Here is an 11,767-nt window from a genome sequence, read left to right as displayed (position 1 = left end):
ATTTCTCTTAAAGTTAATCGGTATATTTCTGTATTATTGACCATTACTAACTTAATTCTATCATCTACTTGATTTTATCTAGCTACTGACTATCACAATGCAACAAGTAGATTACATGGATATAGTCTTATGAGGCAGAGCTCAAAGGAGACGTTTTGAGACTCTATCTCAGAGAGAAATGACACTAACCTTGTACCCAGATGGACACTCCATGACCAAGTTAGGTATAAGAGATAGTGTTACGTTCCTAATTAACCAACTAGGATGGGTGATGCGGTGTTTCGCAAGTATACGAACGCGTCAGAGTAATATAAAAGATTGTTGAATCCACAGAGACCAAGTGTCAATCTATCGTTATCTGTCGTTATGGTGTTTATCAAAGGCAATCAAAATAGGTGTTTTTGGAGGGTGCAATGAAAAGTAAAGTATTGAAATAAAGATATAATTAATAAAGACAGGGTCGAATGTAATTCACGTAATCAATGGATAATCCAAGTACTTGCTAATAGAGCTACTTATGGGAAGTGTTTCCTACTTTGAAAAGAACTAATTTAACAGGAACTGTCGCTTTCGCGTATTCAGAACCGAGTTGTACTCCCTAATCAAACCCTCTTATTGTCACTTATAAAAAGGCGCGCATTGCGTTAGAGTAGTAAACCTATTTTTAAGAAATATAGTATCTTGACTAAGTTGAAAAGTATTATAACCTAGATTTCTTAACCAAAAGAGGTTCTTACGAACCAGACTCTAAACTTATAAACGCGTCCGAAAATAGTTTTAAAATCTCTTTTCTTCTTAATGTTAAAAACTCCTAATGAACTAGACAAAGCGCTTTCGCTTTTTTTGAAATAGTTAAAAACAATTAAGTTTAAAAAGACGTTGGACGGCTTTCGATCTTACCCAACGGAATTGAAGTGCGGGAAAACTTAAGTTGAAAGTTAAAATAGCCCTTAAGTGTTTCTACGAACAATTGTACGGATTACTGGTTCAATTACGATCCTTACATTCTAACCTTATAAATTTAGCTAGACATGGTAAAGTAAAAGTGCATTAAAATAAATAAAAGTAGTGCGAGTGCGGAAAATAAATAAAAGTAGTGCGAGTGCGGAAAGTAAATAATTTAAAGCGAGTGCGAGGAAATAAATAAAGTAAAGCGAGTGCGAGGAAATAAATAAAGTAAAGCGAGTGCGAGGAAATAAATAAAAGTAAAGCGAGTGCGAGGAAATAAATAAAAGTAAAGCGAGTGCGAGGAAATAAATAAAGTAAAGCGAGTGCGAGGAAATAAATAAAAGTAAAGCGAGTGCGAGGAAATAAATAAAGTAAAGACAAGTAATAAAAACCTGCTCCAATCGGAGGGTTGAATAAATTGCAAAGCGGAAATGAAAATGGCGGCGGGATTAACTTCCTTCCAAAGTGCTCCAAACTCTATTACAGACTCGATTACACAATTGTGGTAACACTCCAATGCGAAGCGATTACCACTTTATAAAACTGAATATATGCCTAAGTGAAACAAAGTTGCTATGAGTTTGCCTCTGCTCTAAGTTTGGATGATTGTAAAAGTGAATTCGAGTTTCTATTTATAAGCAAGTAAAAAGATGGAAATGACAAGGATGCCCTTCAACTTGAAAATGGGAGGGAAAAACTTTCCTCTTGTGGTGCCCGCCACAAGCACAAAATGAGGCGCCTTAGTGGAAGTAGTGGGGAACATGGAAGTTGAGGGAATTTGAGCTTGGACACGTCCGGGCAGGGTCTATGGCGCCAGCCATGGGGTAGGCCACAAGAACAAAATGCTGAATTTTAGGGTTTTTGGCTCTTTTTCGCTCCTTTTCTAGATCGGGGCTCCGATTAAAGTAAAAACCTGAAAACAAAGAAAAACATAGCAATAACACAACAAAATGATAATAAAACAACTAGAATGCATGTGAAATCGGAGTCGAAAATACGGTAAATTTTAGTGTTATCAAATTCTCCCACACTTAAACCTTTGCTTGTCCTCAAGCAAAAATTAAAAAGCTCATAAAAGAAAATTTGTGTAAACGAATGTTTTAGGTAAAAATTCTAAGTTCAAGTCAGGATGCAGTGATAGGTACTAACTGAGTGAACTAAGGGTATCATGATGACACTAATCCGCAAATACGGACATAAACTTCATTCCTATATTAACCAACCCATATTATCCCACAATACCTAGGCCTGCCTCTTCATCTCATTTTGTGTCCTTTTCATTCAGGCGCAATCACATTAAGCCCGTTATCCGTACATGCTTCATAGTAGAGTGGCCTGTTAGTGATTATGATCTGAGCATGAGGTTTTTGGCACATAAATATGTGTAAACCCTTTTATTGGACCCAACTGTAGTTGTGGGGGATCGGATCGTAATCCGCCCTACCGAGTTCAGTGCCAGATACCTCTGAACCAACTAACAGTGGGTAAGTTTTTCTTTTTCTTTTTTCTTTTTCTCTTTGTAGCAATTTTTTACAATTCTTTGGTTTAAATGACTTTGTGAGGGTCACCTATACCGGAGTTTCCTTTTTGCTTTCTTTTATTTTTTTGTTTTTCTGGATCATTCACTTATTTGCATCGGTGCCCTACGTAGAGGATGCGTAGGCCGGAGCTGACTGCTGAGATAAACTACTAAGGACTTATACGGAAATGATGATTAAGGCCGTGGTATATGGGGTTTCGGGAGTGGTTCCTATATTTACGAAGTCTATGGTGCTAAAACAGATACTGATGTTTCGCAAAGTTCTCCCAAGTCACCGCATCCTTACTCAAAACATGTCTTTAAAACCTGAAAACTTTCGGAATAACACTATTTTCTTTTGCAATTTTTTTTCGGTGGGGCTAAAGGTATGGGGAGATAGGATTGTACTAAAGATTTACTATATTTGGTGACTCGTCAAACTCATGCATTATACTAAAAAGCAAAATAAACAACTAAAAGGAAATAAACTATCTAAAAACAACAAACAAAAAGCGATAAAAAAAAAACGAGAAAGGTAATAAAGAAAAGACGATAGAGTCTCCTCCCACACTTAAATCGAACATTGTCCCCAATGTTTCGAAATAAGATAAGGGAAGAGTTACGTGACAACCTATTTCTGACCACTAGTGCCCTCGCCATCCTGAGGTGGACGACGGGATCGGGTACGACGACGGTTTCTCTGATCCATCCTCGCCTGCAGGGCATCCTGAGCGGTCCTCACCTCTCGAAGGTTACCCATAATGGAACCTTGAGTGACTTCAATTAGTGCCATGTGTCTCTGGTGGTAGTTTTGTTGACGGGCTTGTGTATCTGTGATCGTTTGCAGGGATTGTAGAACAGTGTCATAGGACCTGTCTGTCCTCCGCTGCGACTCTCGCATGAAGTTCATGTTATCCGTCATTTGTTGCTGGATGGTAAAGAGTAGGTCGTCATGCCTTTGCTCTCTAGCCATATGGTCACGTCACATCTCCTTTGTAATATAGAATCCAGGAGTGGTACCTGCAGAAGAAGAAGATGGTGCGATGTGTGGTGGTGAAGGGTGATGGGGGGACACATGGGGTACGGGAGATCTCTCTCTCCGATCATATTCATCATCAGTGTCATGTCCCGCCTCATCAGGAATGTTAGGAGGAAGAGGGCCCAAAACAGGTGGAGCATATAAAGCGTAGGTCCAATTCCTTTCATCTCGTACATCTGTACGTCTAGTGCACGGTAAAACAACAGACGGGATGGCTACACCATGAACCATAAGCATATAGCCTCCTTCTCTCCTTGAACGACACAATTTCATGTCTCTTAGAAATTTTAGGTTAATTGTGAGAGGAGGTAAGGGTTCTAGGGTAGCCATCTCATCGTTCAGGTTAAGCGCCCGAGAAATAGATGTAATCAATCCACCAAAAGAAATCGGTCCCGCTTTATTCAAAGTTAAAGTTATATGAGCAAGCATGAACGGGACCGAATTAATACGTCTATTTGTGAGGCTTCCTTGTAAAAATAGAAGCTCTCTAGCATTAACCTTATTTGGATTCTCCCGGCCAAAAATAGTGCATGCCAACAAATATCTAATAACTCTGATGGCCGGGTTATGGATAGTTGAGGCAAGAACTCCTTCAAAAGAGTTTATGGAAGTGTTTGATAAACGCTCCCAGAAGGAAAATACCTCAACAGACCATTCGGAATCCAAAGGGGCCTCACAAATAGCACCGTCCCCATGAGGGATTCCTAACAAGCTGGCTAGTTCGTCGGTACTGAATTGGTATTCAACAACAAACATTCTAAATTTGACAGTACCAACTGTGCTAGCAGTGTTAGGGTTGACAATATAAATTAAGGAACTCAAAAATTCAATTGTCAACCGCTCATAGGTAGGTTCTTTATTGGAAAAGAAATTATGCAAACCTAAATTATCTAATAAATGAAATATGCTATGATAGATACCTAAAGTGTAGAGACAGTTTTCGTCAACATACCTTGTCGGGAGGATTTCCCGATTTTGCAACCGTTCGATAATTTTTCTTTGTCTATCCCCCGGTTTCCCTCCTCGAAGAATGAATCCGTTAAACTCCATTTGAAAAGCTCTTGAAAAGTGATGAAGAAGATGAAGTGGTTTGTGAAAAGGTTGGATTTTACAAAATTCGACGGATGAAATCGAAAATGGAAATTGGAATAATGATTTGTGTGGTGTGGTGGTTAGAAAAGTATGAGCTTTTTGTGGGTTCAAGGATGTTTTTCCAAGGTGAAAAAATGGGTTTGGAAGGTTGTAAGTTGCAAAAATGGTGAAGAAAGGGGTTCTGCCCCGACCTTTTACAGACGCTGTGGCGGGCGCCACAGGTCCTATGGCGGGCGTCACAAGGCAAAATCTGGATGGGTCAGATTTTGGTCCTTTGGCTTGGGCTTCTCTTGTCTTTTGGCTTTGAGGGGTCCGGATAACATTTGTTTTGTGATTTTCCTAGCATCATTGGCTTGCATAATTTTATAAAAGTAAAAATAAAAATAAAAATGAAACAAAAACAAAAAATTAAATATTAGACAAATAAATAAATAAATAACTGAAAAATTAAAATGCAAATAAAACAAACATAAGACATATATAGATAAAAATAGAAATACTGATGTATAGATGTAGTTTATATAATATTCTGAATGCCATAATATAAGATGAGTTATGTAAATATGAGAAAAATAAAATAAAAGAAAGATAAAATAAGATGGAATGGTGAGATCATATAGTAGGGATGTCATCTTCCTGAGAGGAACCACGGAGCATGGCTACCTCCTGCTTGAGCTCTGCGATCTCCTGATATAGGCAATCGGCTTCAGTAACATGGGTGAGATCAGACACTCCCATCTGTAAAGTGAGGTCAGCCACCTCCTGTCTAAGGGTTGCGATCTCTCTACGACACTTAGCAATCTGAGTGCGGATGTCAGGTGTCTGCAATAAAAGATTATTAGAGAAAACAGTTATTCTGGGAGATGGTGGTGTAGGTGTGTATTCAGCAATGGGTGGTGATCTTGGTTCCTCAATGGTCTCTCCCTGGCCCTCCAGGGCATAACTCCAATTCGTTGGATCATGCACACTGGTCATCATAGGATCTGGCAGTGTGAAGTAATGGATAGCCTCGCTGTCGACTAACAGTCGGAACTGACATGGGTGGAAAGAGGCTTTCCTCATCAATCCTCTGGTCAAACAGAAGTCGATGTCCATGGTAGTGTACCTACAGTAGATCCGGAGATGTGACAGCTTGCGAGACAGACCTAAAGCGACAACAATCTGCGTGATGATTTCGCCCACATGGATGACTCCTTCGGTAGATCTGGAGATGCCGCTGAGACTGTATAATAAAAAGTTCCCACATGCTACTCGGCGAGACTGGGATGCACAAAATAATAGGAAGATCTCCTCTTCACTCAGTAGTGTCTCTGCATCCGGCCTTCCCAGGAAGGAATGTGCTAATATCATCTGAAAGTATCTGAAGGCTGGGTTATGTATGACATGAGACAACTGCATAGATGGATCCTGGCTTCTGCCACCTGAGATATCACTCCAAAACTTCTCAACCTCCTTACCCAGGAAATATCCCATAGGTGTCTCTGGGATAGCATCAGGAGTAGTCTGGAAGCCCAATAAGTCGCCGAACTCTTTCTGGCTGAAGGAGTACTCAACTCCGAAAAGCCTGAAAGCAGCATACCCATCTGGTCCAGAATATGGGTCATAGTCGAATGAACTCAGGAACTCCAAAGTCAGGTTCCTATATGTGTTACTCAAGTCATCAGCAAACTCATCCCAGTGAAGCTGGTGGCTAAGGAATCGGATACTCGGCTCGATACCCAGTGCCTCCATACAGTGCTGATCAGGATAACGTGTGGGTGCCATAGGGCACTGATACAAAGCAATGTAGCGCTCCCTCTAAGCATTATCTCTATAGGCCACGTGCATGTCATCGAAATCCTGCATCCTGTAAAAGTTAAGAAAGTGATCCTGAAAATGCAAACCATTCAAATCTTAGTCTCAATGCAAAATATGATAAAATAAAATAAAAATAAAAATAAATAAATGCGAAAAAGTAAAATGAAAGAAAAACCATGGGTTGCCTCCCACGCAGCGCTTGTTTAACGTCATTAGCTTGACGATTAGAATTTATACACCTGTAGTAGTAGGAATCGGTGGATCAATCAGGGTGTGGCTTGAGTAGTATGCTGGAATGTCTCCTCCTTCGTAAAGCTTCAGTCTTTGTCCATTTACAATGAATGGACGACATGTTTCGTTCTTGATTTCTACGGCTCCGGATCTCAGAATCTTGGATACTTCGAAAGGACCAGTCCATCTTGAACGTAGCTTTCCTGGGAAGAGTCGTAACCTAGAGTTAAAAAGGAGAACAGGACCGCCTATATTGAAATTTTTCTTTACTATTCTTTTATCGTGATAGGCTTTTGTCCTCTCTTTATATATTTTTGCATTCTCGTAGGCAGATTGCCTAAGTTCTTCTAGTTTATGAATGTCTAGGGTACGCTTTTCTCCAGCGGCTAGGTAGTCTAAATTCAAAGTTTTAATGGCCCAATAGGCCTTATGCTCTAATTCGAATGGTAAGTGACATGATTTTCCATAAACTAGTTGATAAGGATTAGTTCCTATAGGGGTTTTGAAAGCGGTTCTATAGGCCAATAATGCTTCTTGAAGCTTCTGAGACCAGTCTCTCCTAGAAATAGAAACAGTTTTCTCTAGGATTTGTTTTATCTCCCTATTAGATACTTCTACTTGGCCACTAGTCTGTGGGTGGTATGGTGTTGCTACTCTATGCCTAACTCCATATTTTCTTAAAAGTTTGTCAAATATTCTCGATATAAAGTGTGATCCTCCATCGCTTATGACTAAACGTGGTGTTCCAAATCTAGGGAATATATAGTTTTTAAATAGTTTGATTACTACCCTAGTGTCGTTTGTGGGTGCAGCTATAGCTTCAATCCACTTAGACACATAGTCTACAGATACTAAGATATACCTATTTCCTAAGGATGGTGGAAAAGGTCCCATGAAATCTATACCCCATACGTCAAAGAGTTCTACTTTCTGAATGTTTCTTAGAGGCATTTCATCACGCCTTGAAATGTTTCCAGTGCGTTGGCATCTATCACACTTGACAATGCAAGCATAGACATCACGCCACATGGTAGGCCAGAATAGGCCAGCTTGAAGAATCTTGGCGTATGTCTTAGAGGTGCTCGCATGTCCACCATAAGGTGCAGAATCACAATGCTCGATAATACTATTTACCTCTTCTTCTGGAACGCAACGGCGAAAAATGCCATCTTTACCCCTTTTGAAAAGGAGCGGTTCATCCCAATAGAAGTTTCTTACATCGTGGAAGAATTTCTTTTTGCGGTGGTAGTCAAGATCAGGGGGTACTATATCAGCAGCTAGGTAATTAACGAAATCTGCATACCAGGGTACGTTACTTATTGCTAAGGAATTTTGGGGATGCTCATAAGGGTCTAGGTTATTATATTCAATGGTTTCTACTCTAGCGATCAGTCTATCATAGGCGAAATCATCATTTATGGGTACTAGTTCTGGTTTTAGATGTTCTAGCCTAGAAAGGTGATCGACTACTACATTTTCAGTGCCTTTTTTATCTCTTATGTCTAGATCAAACTCTTGTAGTAATAGAATCCATCGGAGTAACCTGGGCTTAGCATCTTTTTTACTTAATAGGTAACGAATGGCAGCATGATCGGTGTAAACTACAATTTTTGCTCCTACTAGATAGGATCTAAATTTGTCTATAACGAAAACTACAACGAGTAATTCTTTTTCAGTTGTTACGTAGTTAAGTTGGGCAGCATCTAGGGTTCTACTGGCATAATAAATGGCATGTAATTTTTTATCTTTCCTTTGTCCTAGAACGGCTCCAACTGCATAATCCCTAGCATCGCACATTATCTCAAAAGGTTCTGACCAATCAGGTGGTTTCATAATGGGTGCAGATACTAACGCTTGCTTTAAAAGATTAAATGCGTCATCACATTTTTCATCGAAAATGAATTCAGCATCTTTCATTAAAAGTCCAGTTAAAGGTTTAGTTATTTTGGAGAAGTCCTTAATAAAACGCCGGTAGAATCCAGCGTGTCCAAGAAAGCTTCGGACTTCTCTGATGGTTTTAGGGGGTTTTAGGTTTTCTATAACTTCTATTTTAGCTTTATCTACCTCTATACCTTTTTCGGAAACTATATGTCCTAAAACTATTCCTTCGGTTACCATGAAATGACATTTTTCCCAATTTAGCACGAGGTTCACCTCTACGCATCTCTCCAGGATTTTCTCAAGGTTAGCAACACAATTGTGGAAATCGAATATGCAAACCGAGAAATCGTCCATAAACACTTCCATGATACCATCTAGATAATCTGCAAAGATTGACATCATGCAGCGTTGGAAAGTAGCTGGGGCATTACAGAGGCCGAACAGCATTCGTCTGTAGGCAAAAGTTCCATAAGGGCATGTAAAGGTAGTTTTTTCTTGATCTTCGGGGTGGATAGGTATTTGGAAGAATCCAGAGTATCCATCTAGATAGCAGAAATAAGAGTGTCTGGCTAGACGCTCCAACATCTGGTCTATAAATAGTAAAGGGAAATGATCCTTCCTAGTTGCTTTATTTAATTTTCTATAATCTATACACATCCGCAATCCTCCTTCTAAACATTTTGCTACATGTTCGCCTTTATCGTTTTGCACGACTGTGATGCCTCCCTTTTTAGGTACTACATGCACAGGGCTCACCCACTTACTATCTGAGATCTGGTAGATTATACCCGCCTCAAGTAACTTAAGAACTTCCTTTTTAACAACATCACTCATTATAGGGTTTATTCTTCTCTGATGTTCCCTGGAGGGTTTTGAATCTTCTTCTAGTGAAATCCGATGCATGCATACGGATGGGCTTATACCTTTCAGGTCAGAGATATTATATCCTAAGGCTGAGGGACATCTTCGTAAAACGTCTAAAAGTTGGTTCGTTTCCTTTTGGCTCAAGGTAGCACTAACTATAACTGGATGGTTCATTTTTTCATCGAGGAACTCGTATCTCAGGTTCTTAGGTAGTTCCTTAAGTTCTAAGGTTGGTTTCTTAGGGCATGGCATAGGATCTGGGGTAAGGGATAAACATTCGTAAAGGTTATCATCGATGTAGGGTTTCTTAAAGTCATCATCTTCCCTTATGAGAGTTGATGGTAACTTAATTTTTTTTATAATTTCTTTTTGTTCTAATTCTCTAACACATTCATCAATGATATCTAAGGCATAACATGAGTCTCCCATCACAGGTGCCATAAGAAATTTCGAAAGTATAAATTCTATTTTCTCGTCACCTACCTCAAATGTCAACTTTCCTTTCTTGACATCTATTATGGCTCCTGCAGTCGATAAGAAAGGTCTATCTAGAAGGATTAGTATATCATTGTCCTCTTTGATGTCCATGACAACAAAATCAGTTGGGATAAATAACTGACCTATCCTAACAGGAACATCTTCTAAAATGCCTATCGGATACTTAACAGATCTATCGGCTAACTGAAGTGGCATCTTAGTGGGTTGTAATTCTCCTAAGTTTAACCTCTCACAAACTGCTAAAGGCATTAGGCTCACACTAGCTCCTAAGTCTAGAAAAGCTTTTTCGATGACATGATTACCCAAAAGGCAAGGAATGGAGAAATTTCCAGGATCTTTATCTTTCTTTGCTAATTTGTCCTCGGAAATAGCATTACATTCCAAAGGCTTCAGATCGTCAAGTCTACGTTTGTTGGTAAGGATGTCTTTGAGAAACTTTGCATAAGAAGGTATCTGGGTGATGGCTTCTGTGAAAGGGATTTCTACATGAAGTTTTTCTATAACTTTAATAAATTTTTGATACTGTTTATTGATCTGGGTTTGTTTGAGTCTTTGCGGATATGGTATAGGTGGTTTATATGGTGGGGGTGGTATGTAAGTTTTATCTTTAGGTTCTTCTCCTTTATCTCGACCTTCCTGGTTTTCAGGTTCCTCTGGTTCCTTTACTTCGTCTGTGGATTTGGTACATTCCTTAGAAGTTTCGGGTTCACTTAATCTAGGGTTTGGTGGCTCATCATAAGCGTTCCCACTTCGTAGGGTAATGACATTGGCTTGTCCTCTCGAATTTTTTTGAGGTTGTCCAGGGAATTATCCTCCAGGTGTAGTCTGAGGGGCTTGGTTTAAAGCTACCTGAGAGATCTGGGTTTCAAGCATCTTGGTATGAGTAACTATTTGGTCAACCTTGGTTCCTAACTAAGTAATCAATTCGTTAACATGAATGTTTTGGTTCATGAACTCCTTGTTTTGTTGGGTTTGAGCGGTGATAAAATTTTCCATAATTTTCTCAAGGCTCGGCTTTGGTGGTACAGGTTGTATAGGTTGATTTGATCTTGGGGCTTGATAACTAGGTCTCGGGGGTGCATTATTTTGATTAGGGTTATTGTTTTTATAGGAGAAGTTTGGGTGATTCCTCCATCCAGGTTATAGGTATTCAAATATGGGTTCCCTTGGGTGTAGTTTACTTGCTCAGAGTGGGTTTCGTTTAATAGACTGCATTCTGCAGATTGGTATCCTTTGGTTCCACATATCTCACAATCCGACGAAACTGCGGCTACAGTATTCGGGTTTATGCACATATGCTCGACTTTGAGGGCTAATGTGTCCATTTTAGATTGCATCATGTCTATAGAGCTTAGTTCATGCACTCCTCCTTGGGCTTCCTTCTTCTCAACTGTCGCTCGTTCGACTCCCCATGATTGATGGTTTTGAGCCATATCTTCGATGAGGGCACTATCTTCAGGATAAGGTTTGTTCATCAGAGCACCGCCTGCAGCAGCGTCGATGGTCATCTTTGTGTTATAGTGAAGTCCATTATAGAAGGTTTGAATGATTAACCAATTTTCTAAGCCATGATGTGGGCATGCTCGTAACAACTCTTTATATCTCTCCCAAGCTTCGAACAACGATTCTCCTTGGTTTTGGGTAAATCTAGTTATATGGTTTCGAAGAATGGCGGTCTTACTCGGGGGGAAATATCTAGCAAGAAAAACTCTTCTAAGGTTATCCCAAGTCGTAATGGAATTGGGTGGAAGGGAATCTAACCATGATAGGGCTTTATCTCTGAGGGAAAAAGGAAATAATCTTAAACGTATTGCCTCAGGAGAAGCTCCATTGGTTTTAAAAGTGTCTGCTAATTGAAGAAATATTTTTAAATGTTGGTTTGGGTTCTCAGTAGCAAG

At 39.7% G+C, this 11,767-nt stretch overlaps 1 non-coding gene across 1 annotated transcript; it reads left to right on the top strand.

The window, feature by feature from the left end:
• The first annotated feature begins 11,432 nt into the window (after positions 1 to 11,432).
• On the top strand, positions 11,433 to 11,539 carry LOC127124874 (small nucleolar RNA R71). Its single transcript, XR_007804354.1, has one exon. It is a non-coding gene; the product is annotated as a small nucleolar RNA R71 (small nucleolar RNA).
• Positions 11,540 to 11,767: the final 228 nt, after the last annotated feature.

Source organism: Lathyrus oleraceus, chromosome 2 (genome assembly GCF_024323335.1).
Source record: "Lathyrus oleraceus cultivar Zhongwan6 chromosome 2, CAAS_Psat_ZW6_1.0, whole genome shotgun sequence".
In the NCBI taxonomy this organism is placed as follows: domain Eukaryota; kingdom Viridiplantae; phylum Streptophyta; class Magnoliopsida; order Fabales; family Fabaceae; genus Lathyrus; species Lathyrus oleraceus.
The sequence above is the reverse complement of the archived record's forward strand: the minus strand, read 5'-3'. Positions and strand labels throughout refer to the sequence as shown.